Genomic DNA, 19,240 nt, shown 5'->3' on the forward strand with positions numbered 1-19,240 from the left:
GGGTACCCGAGCAGGATGTAGCACAGGTGCCCAGTCTGTACCCCTGGGCCTTTGTCTCGCCTACACCCCCTCAGGGCCACGACATCATGGGTGGCCTGGCCCAGGCTTGGCCTCCGGGGAGGAATGCCTTCCCCCTCTCTGTGCCCTGGTTCTCCGCTTCCCTGTCCTGGAACTGGCATCTTTACCAAGCAAAGCCTGCCATGGGCATCTCTGATCGGAGTGACAGGTCCCTCAAAGGCCCCATGTGCTGAGCGGCAGCCACTCAAGCCCACAGGCTGGATTGCTCTTTCAGTTTCCTACTTTAAAGTGACAATCACTCCTGGGTTTCTGCCCATTATGAGTCCTGGCGTGGGGCTTCCTGGTTGCTCAGGATGGCCGCTCCTCCTCCCCTGCCCCAGTGCCATGGTCTCCAGAGCTGAGCGTGGGTCCCAGACACCCTCAGGTCCTCGTGGTCACTCCTGAGCCCCAGGATCAGTAGGGGGGGCTACCAGTGCCCCAAGGGAGGGTTCCTGGGAGTCAACCTCAGGCCTGCCCCCACTCCCAGGGGCACTGCTCACTGTGTAGCTTGGGTTTGGGAGACTCACTGAGCCTGTCTCATTATCTCTGACATGGGGGTAGCAATACCTGCCTCCCAGGGCTAATCGTGAGGCTTTATCCTTCCCTGCCACCCCATCTCTTCCTTGTAGGACCTCCCTGACCACGCCTCAGCCGAGGTTGGCTCCTGTGTGTCCTGGCTGCTCGCACCCTGATCTGTGGATTTGGCGGATTTTGAAGAGGAGACAAGCTGCTTCTGTTGACTGTGCGGGGGGCAGCCAGAGCCCATCCACCCACCCACCTTCTACGCTCCCGACTGACTCTCAGTACCTTCAGATCCTCAGAGACCCAACCACACTGTTTAGGCAGCTTCTTTCCCTACAGCGAGGACTGGACTGGGCCTGACTGTGACAAGGAGCCTGGGCCGCAGAGCCATGCAGACAGAGGGAGCAGATCGGTTCGCAGGCTCACCTGGCTGGCAGGGAACTTCCCTGGGGAGGTTTGGGGGCCAGACAGCCGTAAGTCCAGATGGGAGAGGAAGAGGTGGTCACAGGCTGGCACAGGAGATCACAGGCCAGTGACTCCTGGGCAGGTATGGGGCATTGACAGAAGCTCCACACCAGAGTTCCTCCTGTGGGTTACTGGTATCTGTGGTGACCTGACCTGCAGCCATCACAGCACCGGAGGGGGAGACTTGTACCGCTCAGAGGCCCCAGCTAAGGCAAAGCCCCTCCCCATACACCTCCCTGAGGGCTGGGAGACCGGCTGATCTGCTATTCCTTGGGGGAAGGCGTTCCAGGCATAGGGCCTGGCCAGGCCTGTCCTATTTGGTGTTGAAGCTGGCTGGGAGGTCCCCAGCAGCCTCCTTGAGTAAGCTGCAGTGGGCAGGCCCTCTGCTACTGGATACCAAAGGATACTGGCGCCAGGACAGCCATCCCATGTCCCATCCCCCTGGGAAATGGAGACCTGGCAGGCATGCTGGTACACAAGACCTGCTGCACAGAGGATCAAAGGATCCTAGGTGAATGCTGACATTGAATTTCTCCTTAGTGGGAAAGTGAGCAAGCCAGCCCAGTTCTGCTGACCAAGGCAAGTGCTGGCCCCTCTAAGGAAGCCTGAACCATCTTGACGGATTTCTGAGCTTTGGAGAACTTTTGGGAAGTCGAGGAGGGTTGGGAGCTGCCCCAGGTTGGGGGCAGGATGGGATCTGTCCCTCCTTCATAGCCCTTCTCTCTCCTTCTCATGCCTGCTGATCCCTGTCTTTCCAGCAGCGGGGCTGGGAATCCTGGAGCCGAGGGACCTTCTACCATCCTCTTTGTGTCCACAGGCTCCTGTCTAAACATGCGCTGGTCCAAGCCCCAGGTTTCTGTAGGAAAGACTGAGAGGATTGCTCCAATCCAATTACCGGAATGTGCTCGCATCCGCCGGCGGCGCCGATATTGGGCCAGCCCATTTCTGCCTGGATGCCTGCCGCCCTGGGGGTTGGCATAGCAACGGGAGCTCTGAGCTGCGGAAACTTGGAGTCAACTCATCACTGGGAGGACAGAAAGAAAGACTGAAGAGGATGCCTTTCTAAGTGATGCAGGTCACACAAACCCAGGCTAATCACTGAAAGCCACAGAAATGGGGGCTGGGGGCTGGCCTGAACAGGTGTGCCGTAGCAGCAACTCCCAGTGACCTAGGTGTGCCAGGTCAATCCCCACTGACCCTTCCAGATCCAAAGCACCTGCCCCCTTCTCTGAAGCCCTCCCCAACTTCCCCATCCCGCCCATCCCCTTCCTGCCCTGCATGCCCCCCAGCTGTCCCTCCAATCAGGTACCTGTCTGTTTGCACATCGGGCCCCTACCAGCAGCCTGGGAGCACCTGATGGCGTCTCCAGCACCAGCACAGGCCCAAGTCCTAGCCTGCTCTGCCCCACTGGCTGCGGCAGACCCACTTTTGTCTGCCCCACCCCAATCCAAGGCGAGGGCAGTGAGCCACACTAGCCCAACTGACACTACAGCCCCCTGACCCCAAGGTGAAAAACCCCCAGCTAGCTCTCATTGGTGCTCTTACTGGACCCCTCAGGAAAGAGGCCTGCATTTTCTCTGAGGTGGAAGCATTAAGAGCCTGAAGCTTCTGGAGCCTTCCTTGAGAGTGAATCTAATTCAGATGAAAACAGACCTGAGGGCTAGAAGGAGAGACTCCTGGTGGCACTTTGAGCTCCAGTTTCCCTGTGCCTGAAGACAATACAACCCCCAGACTTTCTAATTCGTGAGTTGGCAAATTACCCTTTTCTTTGCTCTAGTTGAAGCTGCATTTCTGTCACTTGCCACCAAAGGGATCCTATCTAATATATACCAGTGAACCGATCTTTCTAAAACTCCATTCTTAATAGTTTGTCTCCTGGGCGAATGTCCCCTCTGGCCTGCCCACTGGGCAAAGGAGCCTTTCTCCTGAGTCCTTGAAGGGCTTGTGAGATCCGGTGCCTGGGGTCTATGCCCAAAGGATTTGAGCATCCCTCAGGAGATAGCAGTGCCAATATTACAAGCACAAACGTGGTGTCAGACGTGCCAGGTCCAGGTCCTCCTGCTGGATAGCGGACAAGTTGCTTCACTGACACTCTGTGCTGTACTTTGCTCATCAGTTATGCACACACATCTCCCTCTCATACACATACACTATCTCAGGGTACGAATGACACTTAGCACAGCGCCTGCCACATCTCTAGTAATATCTTCGTTACTGTTACTACTGTTAATTTCCTTGCTGCAGAGGACCCTCAAGGTACAGCTGGAGCCCTCAAAGTTTCCTCCTTGTGTGGTTGGTTGCTTGACAAAGAGGGTACCCTGCTCTCCCAAACAAGGGGCGAGGATGGTGCAGGGGAGGCAGGGGCCTCCATCTCCAGGACCGTCTGCAGGGGACTGCTTGTGTGAGCCCAAGTCACCAGCTTCTGCAGAACTCAGATGCAGGCAGAGGGGCCATAAAGTTTTCAAAAAGACACTTTCCATGGGAGCTATTAATGCGTCATGTGGTTTCTGAGAATAGGAACAGGCTGTAAGCAGTTCTGTGGCACTCCTTCAATCAGCCAGCCTCGGCATTTCCATGTCAGAACTCAGAAAGCCCAGATGAAGCGGACTGTTGCATGACTGGAAAGCAAATCTCAAGCCACATTGGAGGTATATGTGCCAGGAGTGCTTGAATCAATTTAATAGTTAAAATGGCAGTCCTTCTGGGCGTAAGACCTTGTGCTGCGATGACATGGGGCAGTTGCCCTGAGACCATGGGCTCCATCATGAGATGGGGCTGAGTTTGAAGATCTGGCCACCCTCCCCTCTCCCATCTGCCATTCCAGAATCATCCATTGGTGACCAGAAAGGGGGATGGTGGATGGTGGCTGACACCTAAATCCCTACCTGAGCCATCCTGAGCAGCACCGTCTCTCATTCCCAGTTATCCTGTATGACACTCAAGAACCTGCCTGCAGCCATATCTGTTTGCCTAGGTCCACTGGAAGCTTAAGGCCACAGGGCTCCTGCCAGTCCTGTGCCCTCATGGAGGCTGAGCCCAGGGCTGGGGGAGGCTGGGAGGAGGGCTTCCTCCATGATGCAAATCAGGTCTGAGATCACTCTGTTCCAGGATCTCCTCCACACGGGCACTGACAGGGCAGCTCCAGGGCAGGCCTGGAGCAGACAGTCGCAACTACCAAGGAGGAGACTTTGACATCCTCAAGTGAGGTCCAAATCAGGAGCCCATGTGCCAGCCACTGAGCATCTAGACCGCATGGGCCTCCTGCCCCAAGTGGTCTGAGCGTGCCCACGTGCTGAGGTCTGTGCCCAAGCTCATTCTCACACATGCATGTGAGCCGGGGGTCCTGGCCCTCTGCAGCAGGTCACGTCACCTGCCTCAGGCGAGCTCTGTGGCGTCTGCCACGTGCCTGACCAAGGGCCAGCATGCAGCATGCTTCCAGCTAGCCTGCCCCACCTCCACCCACGGGAGAGGACCTCCCCGGGGCTGGATACCAGGAGGGATCTCACTTTTCTCGGGCTCTGCTACGGAGGCTGCTGTCCCCGCAAAGTCCCTGCTTCCCTGCTGATGTTAATGGTTCATGAGCTGAACAAGGCTTGGAACATCCTTTGCTTAAGAAGAAATGACAACATACTTTCTGTGGGAGTAGAACTTTAAATACAAGTCCACACAAGTGGTAGGATTTCTGCAGACCCAGTGTTCGGCTGCATTTCAAGTACAGCATTTCCTCCTGGAATGGATTGGCCGACTGAGCGGTGTGTAGGCATTTCCAGGCATCAGAGAACACAGATGAAGACAACAAACCTTCCTAAAACAGAACAGACTTGCTAAAATTCTTCTGAAGGGAATCATTTCACATTCAGCCTGAAGTTTTCTGTGCAAAGAACATTTAACAAACTGAGTCCTAGAGGAGAATTTATGCAGAGATTAAAAAGCAAATTGGTGTGAATGAGTAAATAAGATAAGGCGTCAGCATCTCACCAAGCCTCCCCGCAGCCCTGGGCAGCTGGGCCTGAAGGTGGGGCTTTCTGGACAGGGGCTGGGTCTCATTCACCACTGAACACTTAGGCCCTTGTCCTGGGCCCTCTCAGAGGCTATCCTCCGGTCCTCCCTCACACACAGTACCACTGGAGCCCTTGGAACCAGCAAGAACTCTCTCCCCCTGAGAGAGGAAACCCCACTCATGCTAAACCAAGGACTGCTTGCTTTGAGAAGCCTATGACCTGCCTGTGGAATTTCAGAGCCTGCTCCGGAGTGTATAACTTTGGGGGCGGGGGGATTGGGAGCTGCTGGAGCCTGCTTCCCCTGGGAGTGAGATGTGGGGCTTCAATTGTGTAAGACTGTGAATTAGTCATGTGTCCACAGCAAAGGCCAGTGGGGAAGAGAGCATGGGGTCTATAGTTCCCCAAGTTCCCTTCCATTGCTGCCACCAAACTTGCCTTCCAAGGGTCTTCTGCGGCTCTGGGTTCCCACTAACCCCTGTCCCTCCGGTAGTGGTAGCTGTCTCTACACCTGTTCTTGGCTTTGAATCCTGCACTTCTGAAAAGGGAAACAAGAACCCCTGGCTCTGGTCATGGAGGCTATGTGTCCCCAGATTGCTGGTACACCCACGCTGGTATAGGCAGGGACTCGTCTCCACTTAAAAGATAAGCATTCTTCATCCTTGTGAACATTTGGGTAGACGCTTCCCTTTTTGTCTCTACCTCTGCTTCCAAGCCTAGGATGGGACCCTTGCCTCACTTCCTCTGGCCCCCCGAGGGGCTGGAGCCTGCTCTCCAGGCATGAGGCAGGATTGCACTCCCAGGTCCCCTTGTGGTTGGGGGGAATCATGTGACCAGCTCTGTCTGACCCACTAGCTGTGAGTGCAAGTTGTATGTGTCACTGCTGGGCCAGAGTACTTAACACAGGTGTGAGACCTTCCAGAGTTCTGTCCCTTTGGCACATCTACCTGTAGCGTTCATGATGGTGGCTGCTCCATCAGCCTGGGTACCATGGTGAGGATGCATGGAGCAGGGCCCCAGCTAAACCACATGTCGTATGAGCAAGACAAAAAACGTTAAGCCATAGCATATCCCATCCCAGCCTGACTAATAGAGGAAGGCTTCTGATTTCTTTTTTTTTTTAAGATTTATTTATTTGGGAGAGAGAGTGAGAGTGCATACATGAGTGGGAGGGGCAGAGGGAGAGGGAGAGAGAATCTTAAGCAGACGCCGAGATGAGCACAGAGCCCGATGCCAGGCTTGATCTCACAACTGTGAGATCAAAACCAAGAGTAGAATGCTTAACCGACTATGCCACCCAGGGACTCCCGGCTTCTGATTTCTTTAACCCACTTAACCAAAAACAAGCCTTACTGATCAACAGCCCTCAGTTTCCCAGGTGTATAGCTAGATTGACGCCCCAGACCCGACTCTCTTCAAGAAAGATCTTCATTTTAAAGGGCAATAATGATGTTCCTCTGCCCAAATCCAGACCAGGGTGGGGGCTCACTCCTTTCCATCCCCTAAGTATCTGTACTGAACAGTTGATTCCCTTTCAGGACCATGAGGCATCAGGGGAGCTGAGCCTGAATCTTTTCATTTTTAGTGAAAACCATTTCTGCTCAGAGAAGAGGCCACTGCTAGTGATGTAAGTAGCAAAGTAAATCCACAGACATGGGGAAGCAAGTGCACTGGAAACTTCAGCCAAGGATCGGTGTTTAGGGTTGGTTCCAGGAGCCAAGCAAGGCCCCACAGGGGATAAGGCAGGAGGGAGTGTCAAGAGTCCACTTAGGTGGTGCAGATCGAGATGGACGAAGTGGCCTGTGCCTAATGGCTGGGGGTCCGACACTGGCAGGTTGTGCTGGCTGAGGGGTGCATGCCCAGGCTGCTGAGGGGGAGGGCTTGGAGGCTGGGGGCACTTGGCATACAGCTCCTATGAGTCAGATGCAGCACTGTGACTGCCTGGGGTATGTTATATCAAGGTCCCAGGAATTTCTGGGGGCAGAGCCTTTGCTTTCTAGGTGTGCATATTTTAGTGTGGGGGTGTCCTCCTGGAGGGCATGGAGACAGGACGGGGATAGATGGTGGGTGGAGCGAGCAGTGAGCAAGGGAGGGAGATAAAGCGGAGAGTCTGGGACAGCTGAGAGCAGGCGTGTGGGAGGCAGAGCCACTCAGGAAGTCCTGCCTGGCCGGCCACGCCCTGACCACAATGACCCACCAGGTCCTAGGAGGCCGGCGAGGAGACGCCAGGGAGGAGCAGCTTCGGAAAATGGGCCTGAAAGGAGGATCCAACACATTCACTGACAGTTTGTCTTGAGCTGGGCTTGTTTAACTTAAACGCTCAGAATGTCTGAGTAGCTTCCCATCTACAGCACACAGATCAGCCTAGCCTGGAGTAATCCTTCCGCTCAGAGCAGGAGGGAGCCCAGCCCTGCTGGCCCGGCCCGTGTCCTGCACTCTGGGAGGGCTGAGTGACCCCCAGCTTGAGGCTTCCTGCATCCCCCTCACCGCTAGACAGAAGGTGGACAAGGGGTCTCACCAGGCTTTCTGGTCAAGTTTTGGAGAGAAAATTGCCAGAATAGAAGTCAGCACCAATGAGAAACCAGTCTATGCAGTTTCAACCTGATTTTGCTTTTAAAAATAGGCCCAACAGGAGCCTTCAGCTGTGTGATCTTCATCTATCCTGCAGCCCTCTGCCCTTGGTCCTGGGTCCACCATCCTTCTCATTCCCTTCCTGCCCCTGGCACTGCTTCTTCTCCGAGCCCTTCGTGGTCCCCTCCTCCCCTGCCTACCGTGAGGAGCTAGACCTTCCTCTGCCTCTTGTCTCTTCCCTTGGTTGATCCCTCAGGGTCACCTGTTCCCAGGTGTCTCTCCTGCTAGCTGACTTATTCGTCCCCTGCTCGCCCCCCCCAGCTCTGTCTCCTGAGTAGTCGCTGAGGCTCTGGACATCCACCATACCCTGCCTCTTCCCACCAGCCCCCGGTTCTGCCTCCCTAACGCCTCCTATCCATTCCCACGGTTATGGCCAGCTCAGGCCCCGCCCTGTCCCAGCTAGACACTGCGCAGACACCACCTGTCTCCCGGCAGCTGGCCTCCCCTCCTCTGGCCCACATGGCAGCTACTGGGATCTTTTTAAACCACACAGTAGACCACACTACTCCCCTGTTAAACTCTGCAGTGGCCCCTGCTGACCCTGGGAAGATGCCCAAGCACCCGGCAGGGAACAGCACATTAGGCCCAGCATCCTGATCTCCAGGACCGCTGTGCATCACCTCCTACTTCTGAAGTCCCAGGGCCCCCCTGTGGTTCCCCATCACACCCTTCTAGCCCTCCCCACCTTTGCTGGGGCTGTTCCCTCATAGCCTTCCTCTTTGTGCTGGGATGAGGCCTCCGCAGGGGGCTTGGGGTTCAAAAGTCACAATGACGGTCTCTTCACCAAGCCCCAGCCAGTGCCCTACACTATGGCCCCAGAGATAACGAGAGGACTTTTGACCTGGCTTTAACAGGTCTCAACGGCTGGCGGTTTCTGTGCATTTATTGCCCATGTTTGCAGTCTGCACACCAGAAGGGGGACCAGCCCCACACATCTTCAGATTTACTAAGGTAGAAGCAGAACTGAGAGAGGTGGCTGAGTAATGATGACAAATTCCATTCCTCAAAGCGGAGGGAGGATGGGCCATAGGGGGCTTATGGATTGTCTCTGCAGACCAGGGACCCTGCTCTTGTGGTTGATACCAGCAGCCGCGGAGCTGCTCACTCCCATGCCCCCCTCTGCCTCCAGTCCCAGAGAATGTAGGTTTTGTGTTCTAACTCCGAGGCCCGAGTTCCCCTGCAACCACTCAGTATTTTATCCCATCACCTGACTCTAGCTGTGTCAGTCATGTAGTAGGGAGATAATAGGAACCCCTGATGACCACCAAGTGTCAGCACCCCCACCCCGCCCCCCCCGCCCAAATTGCATTACACCAGTTGTTTAATAGTGCTTGTTTCGTAGCATCCTTACCAGCTCTGGGTTTTAAGCAATTAAAAAAAAATTTTTTTTAATATAGTTTAGTGGGTAATGGTATCTGGTTACATTTCTGAATATACTTAAATTGTATTCTTTCAGTTTTGTGAAGTGCTGCCTCAAGTCTTCCCTGTGTATTGAAGGAGTTTGTATTTTCTCCATAGATTTGTGTGGGTGACACACACCCCCGCCCCTGGCGTTGCACTCCACTGGTGAGGGAGTTCCGGGAAGGATCAGACTGCCAAAGCCTGATGGCTTACCTCAGAGCTGTGTTTCCAAAACTTTTTAACCAAACAGCAGAACCTTTTCTTAAACAATTTCACACAGCCCCTCTTCATAGAAAACATAAATAATTCGCCTATGATGGGAGGCCTGGAGCAGCACTCCCCCTCCAGAAGCCCCTGTCTTACCTGAGGAGGGGCCGCTGGGACCCTCTTGATCTTCGTCTGAAGAGGGGGTGCCACCGCAGTCAGGACCTGGAAGGAGATGAGCGGTTCACAGAGGTGTCCGAACTCAACCGACAGCCACCCGGCAGCCCAGAACAGGTGAGCCAAGTACAAAGACCAAGGGGCCCCACCTGTGCCAGAGGCAGCGCCACACCCTCCACGTCGCCAAGGAGAGGGTGTGGACCAGGCTGTCCCCAGGACCAACGAAGTGCAGCCAGAGGGGGTGGGGGCGGAGGTTTGTGCGACAAACCTGCACAAGCTTGCGGGGGGGGGGGGGGGGGTAGGAGGGTTGACAGGTGGGGAGAACTCCGCCTGACGGGTGGGAGGGATGAGAGCTCCACGTGGACAGCTGGACCAGGGCCAAGCTGAGGATGTGTGAGTTGGTGGGCGGAGAGATGCGAATTCAGAGCTCCAGCCTCGGGGCCTGGGTTTGATCTGATAGGCGAAGCTAGAACAATCGGAGCTTTCCCCCAGGAGCTTTGTGTAATCTCAGCCTCGCCAAGATTCGTGGGGGTGGGAGAGAGCTGAACCCAGGCGGTAGAAGATGGTAGAAGATGGACTGTGGCCACCCGGACAGAGGTCGGGGAGGCGGGGAGGTGGGGAGGAGGAAGCCGCATTGCGAGAAAGTAATAGGGGGTTTTCACAGCAGATAAGGGTAAAGGTAGGCTGGTCTAGGGGACGTCCCGCAGAGACACTTTGTGACCTCAATGGGGTCTACTTAGGGGATGTAGGGAGGACACTCGTGTGAGCGGAGGCCTTGGACACGATGCCACCGGCTCCCTGCATCCCTTGCTGGCTCAGCCCGCAGACGCGCGCCCTGGTGGGGTTGGTAGGCTAGTCTCGCTCCCTGGCCCCGCCCTTCCCTTCCAGCCCCGCCCCTGGCCTCGGGTATTGCCCTCTCCCGGGACACTCTGGCTCCGCCCCCTGGTCACAGGCCCCAAGCCGCTCTCTGACCTCGCCCTCTGTCTTCAGGCTCTCCTTTGGCTCCTTAGTCCCGCCTTCCAGCCCCAAGTCCCGCTCTTGACTTTCCAGCCTTATCCTTGGCTCAAGGCCGGGCCTCCTGGCTTCAGGCCCCGGAAGTTCAACCCCCACCCCGCCGGGCTCCGTGCCGCGCTCCTTGGCCCTCTACCTTTTCAAGCCCATCCTGCTGCAAGGACCCTCTTCACTACCGTCACGTGTCGAGGCAACCCTTACTCCCCAGCGCTCCTCTGGACCAGCTCCCGTCATTTCTATGCACTTATTTTGCAAATCACTCAAACTGTTTCAGAGGAATCTGAAATTTAAGTCTCAGTCCCTCGGTCCACAAGCCAAAGATGTTGCAGAAGGGCTGGCAGGAGTGTTTCTTCACTTGGCAAACAACTGGCGCACTCTTGCTTAGGAATCCCCATAGAGAAGCTCCAGGGAGACCCAGGTTCTAGGCCTGGGTCTGCTATCCATCTGAGCCTCAGGTGCCCCCCTCCCTGTCACTCAGGAGGTCACTTCAGCATCTTGGGCAGCCGTGACCAGGGCCAAATGAGCGTGGGTACTTGATGTTGCCACATTAGGGTGGGAAGAAAGAAGCCACGGCCCCTAGGACCTGTGTTCCCCTAGGGGCCCTTTTTTCCATGTGGACACCCTAACTTGTTTCCTCTGAGTTAACCAACCACCTGGTAGGCATCCCCCCGCCACCCCCCATAGCCTGGGGAGTCCAACCTGCCAAGAGGTCAGAGGGGTCCTGCTGTTCTGGCCTGCAGGGGAGCTCCTGTCCCCTGTACCTGGGATGTCTGCCGCTTCACCCTCTGTAGGCTGGTGACCTGCATGCACCTCTATCCTTCACCCTCTTCGTGGGCTGGCCTAACCCTAGGCCACAGGCTGGCAAGCATCTAGAAGTGGACATGAAGGAGGCAGGCCTCTCCTGAGCCCACGAGACTCTCAGGCCCCACCACCCTGGAGTGGGGACGAGCTCACTCCTCATCTCTCAGAAGTTTCTCAAGGAGGCCCTTTGTCCTCAGACCTTCCCCAAACTGTTCCCCTCCAGCTACACAACCTCTCTCCCCCACCAAACTCTTCTAAAAAATTCTCTACACATTTTTTCAAGATAGAATTAAATGACAGGAACTATTTAGGGAAGGGGTTCCCGAGGGAAAATTGGATCTCTACAACCTTGAAATTACAGGACTTTTTTTTTCCTCAAAAGAAAAGAAAAACACGTCAGATCATTGATATTCTCAGCCAGACCTCGTTTTGAAATATGCGCTCCTCTGTCCTTTCACAAACTACAGGCTTTCTCCCTCTTTGAAAATAAGATCACATCAAGTCAGGGATTAGAAATGGGAAAAATTCAATCAGAGCCTCCCTCGGGCCTGCTACACATCTCCATATACTCATAGGCCAGCCGAATCAGCTCCCACTACAACCCAGCTCAGCAGCATCATTCAAAACGCACCGGTAGGAAATGGTGAAACAGAAGGACCTTTCATCCCCGAGTGAGCGAGGCCTGCAGGGCTGCTCTCCTAGCTCCGGAAGCTGGCGTGCCTGGGCCGAGTGGAGTCGGGGCCTCCTGCTTAAATAGGCAGTCAGGCAGGGCGGGCCTGTGGGGTGGGCATGGAAAGTGGGCTGTTTACCCAGCACAGCAAGGCAGTGTCTACGGATCCAGCAGTGGTCCTGAGTGCGCGCCTGCCTGCTTGTCCACCAGGAGCCTCAAGCCCGCAGGCTGCGAGACCGCAGACCAGCACCTGGGGTGACCTCTGATGGACGTGCCGCTCTGAGTGAGACCATGTCCCTGGATGCTTGGTCCAGGTTCCTGGATGCCTCTACCTCCCCTGAGACACAGCCCAGTCAGCAGAACCAGCTGTAGAGCTGGATGGACCTGCTCCCTAGATCAGTAAGTAGTGGCCTCAGGCAGGGCATCTCTCCAAGCCTCAGTTTCTACTTTCTTTCTACAGTTTCTACTTTCTTTCTGACTTCATAGGTCCAGAAATAATGTGTGCAAAGCCCCTTGGGGTGAGGGTAAGATGCAGTTGCTGGCCTTGGGGAAAGGTCTTGACTAAACTCTGGTGAAGGAGTTACCCCTAAACCTCTAATACCAAGGCAAGGGAAGAGGCATGGCTGGACAGGCATACTCAGAGGCCTGTCTGTGCATTTGGTTGGGACCTTATTAGTGGCTTGCAGAAGTACCCCAGAGTCACTGCTAGGGATGGCTGGTGAGAGGAGCTGCCCCTCCACCAAATTCATATTTGTTACAGCCCTAACCCCCAATGCGGCTGTATTTAAGATGAAGAAGTAATTAAGGTTAAATGAGGTCATAAGGGTGAGACTGTGATCCAATCGGATTGGTGTCCTTATAAAAAAGACATCCGAGGCTCCCATGGCCTCACACATGCATCAAGGGAAGGTCATGTGAGGACTGCAAAGCCGGAAAGAGAGCTCTCACCAGAGACCTGATCAGCCTGAACCTTGATCTTGGGCTTCTAGCCTCCAGAAGGGGAAAAAGTGCATTTCTGCTGTTGAAGCCACCCAGTTTGATCTTTTGTTATGGCAGGCCCAGCAGACTAACACAGTGGGTGGGATTGAGCATGGGGGGCGTGGAAAAGGACCTCCAGTTCAGTCAACTGAATGGGTGCTGAAGTCGCTCTCTGGCCAAGGGTGGGGTGGGTCATAGGAGGGTTGTGGTGTTGAGGGACATTTGCATGGATGTGTCCAGGTGGCAGTGGGATAGTCAGACCCACAACTCAGCAGAGAAATCTCAGCTGGAGCAGGAGTTGGCAATTATCAGAGTGTAGGTTAAATCTTAGGAGTGGCTAAATTTTGTCAGATCACTTCCTCTTTCTTTTTCAACTGGTCCATTCTAATTCCAGTGTCTTGTTATATCAGATTTTGTCTTTCATATTTTTGTAAAAAGTCAGACATTCCCTCTCTCTTTTTAAGTATAATTGTGCACAACTCCCCCCCTACTTTTTAATGAGTCTGTTTTCTTCTACTTACACAGAATGGGTCTTACGTAGGAGCACGACTGCCATGTGGTTAGGGCACTCGTGTGTGGTTTGAACGGCACGTTTCTTCCTGAGATTCATCTTGTCTTCGCTATTTGTGATGTCAGTCCTCTTGTCATTCTTACCCAATTTCAGAAGAATATATCTCCTTTCAGCTTGCTGGATCACTTATTCCAAATTGTAACTGGCAAATGCTGATTTCTTTCTCTCAGAGTTAAACTTGAAAGTCACAGTGTGTATTCTTTATTTCTGGGCTGAGCTGTTTTTTCATCTTTGGAAACTTTTCTTACATTGTTTCTTTTCTGACGTTTCCCTCATCGTGTGCCTCACCCCGTTTATCTTTCTCTCACCTACTGTAGGGCTGTGACACCATTTCTCATTTCCAAGTGTGTTATTTGTACCTCTGATTGTTTTCTTTGCCTGCATTTCTGGTTTGATGTCTTACTTAGCCTCAATATCACTGCTTTCTTTGCTCTATTGTTTCAGTTATCCCGACTTCTACTTCTGGACGTGTTTCAATTCGTTTATAGTTTCCACCATGGAATTACAGCTTTTTTTGGCGGGGGGGAGGGTTTCCTGATCTGTTCCTGTTAGCATTGTTTTTCGGCACATTTCTTTCACAGAAGTTATTACCCAGTTCGTCTTATTTGTTCCTGGGGCCTTTCAGATTCCATCATTTAAAAAACAAACCAGTTAACACGTCTTGAGGGCCCACTGTGTGCAGACACTGTGTTCTGTGTTTGGCACTTGTAGGAGCCCGCTTCTCCCGTAGGTTTGGTACAGCAGAATTCTACACTGAGAGCTGCTTTGAGGGAGGTTCTGTTTAACTAAGATTTATCCCATCTTGTTCCAAAAAAGTCTTAAACTGTGTTCTACGTACAATATAATAAGACTTCTTCTTCTTCTTCTTTTTTTTTTTAAAGCAGTAAGGGAATTAGAGCTTAGGGAAAATAAAGGTGGAAAAAGCGAGTAGCAGCCAAGCAGAGATACAGAGATAGCGCGCAGGGGGTGAGGGTCTCTGTATTCTCACGGTGGCCTCAGTGGGCACAGAGACGTCATGTCTTATGACCAAGGCTTCTCCTTTTGATTTCTGTTGGTGGTGTTGAAATGACCCTTTGTTTTAAGTTCTTACTTGAAAGTCTGTAGCACAGAAGAGGCCCCCTTGGTGTGACTCACTCTGCAAGCCCCCTAGGTGGGGAACACTTACTTAAAAATTTTCTCCCCAATAGGTATGGAATTGGAAAGAGACAGAGAGAGGAGACACACGTGACAGCGTGGGCTGGCTGCATGTAAACAGTGGGGCAGCCGCCTCCTGCTTGTCTTTCAAAAGTTGGTATTGATTGAGCAACTAATCCGCTGTGTATTTCCTGTACTCTGAATCAGATAGCTTCCCTGTTTTGGGGTGGCAAGTGTAATCTGGGAGTGGAAGGCTTCTCGGGGTCTCTCTGTTCCCACAGAACTCCAGAGTGGCCTCATTTCACACCTCTCAGGAAACAGTTTTCCGAGTGACAGATTGATTGGTGTATGGGTGGTTACCAAAAAAGAATCTATTTTATTAGCTATTTGTCTTGCAAAGTGGAATCGTTTTTAAAAACTTTATCAAAATGTCATCGTCCTGGGGTTGTGCCGCTGGCTTGGAGAGAAGATCTGCAGACTCCACAGGTGAAGAGCTGCTGTGTCTGGCTCTTTTCGAGTCCCTGGGTGATGAGCCTGGGATGTGCTGCCCAGCCTGAGGCTCTCTGGGGGGAGGGAGAGGGGGGAGGGCATGAGGGCAGCTGGGCACCAAAGGGGTGTTGCCAAATCTCATCCTGATGCCTGAAATGGCTTTTTTTTTTTTTTTACATACCAAGAGAAAATGAGAATGTAGACATTCATACGCATGAGAGACCATGTACAGATAACTCTGCTTTTCCATTTGAGAAGGAAATAGAAAACATTCCACGACTCATTTTTTTTTAGATGAAAAACAAGGAACTGTATGAAACAATTAAAAAGTATTTGGTTTTCTATTGGTGGTAGTTAAAGAAGAGAGAAAGAGGGGGACTGAAAGCAGTGGAGGGAAGCCAGAGGGTGGAGTTCGGTCCCCAAGTTCCCCGGAAGCCTCAGTGGGCCCAGCCGTTGGTCAGTGGGCAGAGGCTCTACTCCTGGCCCTTCCCTCTACCCTCAACCTGCCCCATCCAGAGTCAAGGCCAGTCACTTCCAGCTATGCAATCTGTTTCCTGTCCCTGCTCCCCCTCTTCCCTCCCTCCTTGGGCCTCCTCACTTTTTGTCTGCCTGTGGGCTGTCCACCGTGCTCGGGTCCCCAGCAAGAGCTGCTCTGTGTTCACTCTGCCCTTTCCTCTGTCCAGCTCCTCCAGATCTCCCTCTGCAAAGAACAGATCCCTCTATCTCGCCTGGTTTGGGGACCTGTGGTGATGGGGCCCAGCCTTCCTCTGCCTCATTTCTACCTCTCCTTGCCTCCCACTGATTGGTTCTGACAGCCCCGACCTCTAGCTTTCATCTTTCCTGGAACACTCCATGTTCTTTCACGCCTGCATGCCTTTGTACACGCTGTCCCCAGTGTTCGGGACACCCCCCGTTGGTCCACCTGGCACCCATCCTCTACGGCTCAACTCTGCAGCTGCCAACCCCCATCCATCAATCGCACACCCACCGGGCATCAGACTGGTAGCCTAGAACCCCCTGAGCACTGAGCACAGTGTCCAGTCCCTGAAAGGCACTCAGGGAGCCGAGGTTGGATTAATACAGTGGTTTCTAGCCAGGCCAGAATGTCAGTCACCAAAACATTCAATTCACTCTGTATGTAGCAGGTGGCACAGCAGGAGCTTTGAGAAAATTTCCCAGTCGTTTGAACTAGTGCATCATTTAGGCTGCATTCTGTAAAGCGAGATTCTGGAATCACACAGCTAGAGTGGCGGAGCCTAGATTCTGAGTAAGACTTATCCATGGCCCCATGCTGGCGAGGGTTTTGACCCCACAGGGCTCCCTAATGCTCATAGGGCACCCACAGGCAGGGGAGGAACCCCGCAGAGGTCTGGGAAGGCTGGTAGCCACCACCCTCCCCTCTTTGCTGCCACCCTCCTGTGTCCCACAGGTGGATGGTGCCACTATTTGCCCTTAACACCTGAGTATGAATCAGTCTGTGGGTTGTTCTCTGGACATCTGTCTGGACAGAGAGCTGAGGGTGCTGGCAAGGGGTAAGCCAGCAGCAGCCAGACAGAGCTATTGTTGGGGGTCTCAGGTGTCAGGGGGACACCCTGGCCAAGCCCCATCATCTCTCATTCGGTCCTTCAGCCTCGCCTCCATCATTCATTCCTACACAGAAGCCAGAGTCCTCTTTCTGTTTGCAAACCCGAACACCCTCCCAGCTGAAAACACCCCCAGGATAAGACCCAGGCGCTGGGTCCACCATCCTCTCCTGCGTCACCCCTCACCCATCTTATCCTCCCGGCTTGTGTCTCCAGAGCTCTCCTTTCTCCTCCTGCGGTCCCCGGTCCCTTTCAAGGCAGGCCTTTCCTCACACTCCCCTCACGCTGGAACCCCCGCTTGCCTGGCCGGCTGCTCCTCCCCGTCTGGCCTGAGGGAAGCCTTCCCAGTCTCCCCTCATGTTTACTATTAGGGAATCCCACAGCGAGCACCCACCGCTCCCCTCCCTGCCTCTGAAGGGGCTCGGACCAGGGTCACATGTCAGACAGGCCAGCCACCAGCATACAGACAAGGCCTTGGGGAATGACAGCTGGGGGAGGAACATGCCCCAAATGCGCCCCTCCAAAGGGAGATGTCAGATCTGGTTTTGGGAAGTTCGGGGTCTTATAGAAGGAGGGGGACCATCCAAGAGGCAGGCAGTTGCTCGGAACGTGCGTGAGCTTCGGCCACGTGGATGCCGTGCTGAAGCCACAGCTGCGGGTGAGGGCAGGGGGAGGACAAAAGGGGGTTAAGGACAAAACCATGGGACTCATCCCATTTTTGGCTTGGTGAGGAAAGAGGAGCCAACGTGAACACTTGGGAGAAGGTGGAAGAATGCAGAAAAGGTGGCTAAGATATAGCACCGTTTTTTTTATTTAGTTCTCAGATAATCTTACTTTTTTTCTTTTTCACTTAGAATAGCTAGGAAAGGAGGGCCCTCTGTGGCAGTCGCCGGATGAGAAAACCATGTGTCAAAGCTGGTGCCGGATCCCTCACTCTATTTTTACCTTCCTGGCCTGAGGTGGCCCGAGCTGGCACCTCCAAGGCAGAGGTGGCCAGCCCTCACTTCGTTCTCCAGAAACCACCAAAAAGCCAGCCGTTCACTTCTCTTGACCAGAAATAAATGCATTAGACACATGTTCTCAGGCAACCTTGAGGGATGTAAACACAAAATTATCCCATAAAGTACTTTTGTTTCCTTTCCTCAGTTCAAAGCTGGGTTTGTTTGGTTTTTGTTGTTGTTGTTGTTCACATTAGTACATTAAAGTTGGACAGTAATTAATGTTCTTAAAATAGAACGCCCATATTCCCAAGTTTAGAAAGAAAAACCACCTAGGAATGAAAGAATGTGGATGCATGTGAAATGCTACTTCTCTTAGCCACAGAATCTTTGATGAGCCTCGGTGGGGAGCGCCTAGCAAGTGGGATTTGTGGCAGAACACGCCATGGCCGACCGTGTCTGCGGTTGCTTTTCATTCTGTTCCCGTCTCCAGGTCAAGGAAGCCTTTGACATCGTGGCCAGGAGCTGTGGGGGTTCACCAACCTCTAATTACAGTTCTTTTTAAAAATATTGATGAACAGTCCCTCTGTTGATTCAATCATTTTTAAATACGGACGCTGTGGCGGTTGGCTGTGCTCAAAGGGGCAGACTCTCCAGACCTCCCTAGGCCACAGAGGAGGGCCTCTCCCCGCACCTTGAGGCTCTAGGACTCTCTTTCAAATGCTGAAGGAAGACAACTGCCCCTCTGGGTGGGAGTGGGAGAGGTCACTTCAGGATTCAAGCTCAGGCCTGGCTAGGCTACAGGGGGAGGCCTTGCTTTCCCCAGATGGGGGCTTTTGGCCTCTACTACTCCCACTCAGGGTTCAGGGTAGACGTGCGGGGTTAGGCAGGAGGGGCCGCCATCCTACTCCCACTGCCCCCTGGCCTTATGGCCCACTGCACATCTGGTCACCCTGTCCCTGATGTGTCTGCTACCTGGGATGCAGGGGAGTGGGGCTGGAGGGGAATCACTTCTAGTCCCTTGGGTCCAGAAGAGCTAAGTGCCATCCATCCCATCTTGGGGACACCCACACGGAAGGACCTTACAGGCCTAGGCTCCCCCAGAGGCAATTGACTACAATGTGGGGATGGGTGGTGGTCCCCATTCTCCTGGAGGACTTGGCCCCTCAGCGGCTTCTTGCTTTTCATCGCCTGACCTCATTGAGTGAGGACTCAGCCAGCAGCCAGGCATTGACATGGCTTCTGTGGTATCCTTGTCTAGAGAAAAGCACCTCTTTACAAATGGGGTATGTCAGCGACGCCTGTGATACCCCAAAGCTCCTGACTCTGTGGGGCTGAGGCCAAGTTCCTGACACCGTCACTCTTCCCCATGCTATAGCATAGCAGAGTAGCTGTTGTTGTCTCCATTTTATAGATGAGGTGACTGAGGCTCAGAGAGGTGAAGCATGCTCCCCAAGATCACCATGGAGGAGGTGGATTTGAACCCAGCTCCATCTGACTCTATAACCAGAGGTCTTCTCAGTCCACCCTGCCACAGAGGTTCCTGGTCCTACTTCCTGCCTTTGGCAAGTGGCCTGGAAAGGGCAGCCTCAAATACATGCGATGTGCTC

General features: G+C 53.6%; 1 protein-coding gene across 1 annotated transcript in view; it reads right to left on the reverse strand.

The window, feature by feature from the left end:
• Positions 1 to 19,240, reverse strand: part of SMPD3 (sphingomyelin phosphodiesterase 3) — a 77,354-nt gene that overhangs the window by 15,808 nt on the left and 42,306 nt on the right. The window contains exon 2 of the mRNA XM_026495082.4: positions 9,438 to 9,503. The gene's annotated coding sequence lies outside the window, so the exon portion shown is untranslated. The remainder of the gene's footprint in view (positions 1 to 9,437; positions 9,504 to 19,240) is intronic.

Source organism: Ursus arctos, unplaced genomic scaffold (assembly GCF_023065955.2).
Source record: "Ursus arctos isolate Adak ecotype North America unplaced genomic scaffold, UrsArc2.0 scaffold_19, whole genome shotgun sequence".
Classification (NCBI taxonomy): Eukaryota; Metazoa; Chordata; class Mammalia; order Carnivora; family Ursidae; genus Ursus; species Ursus arctos.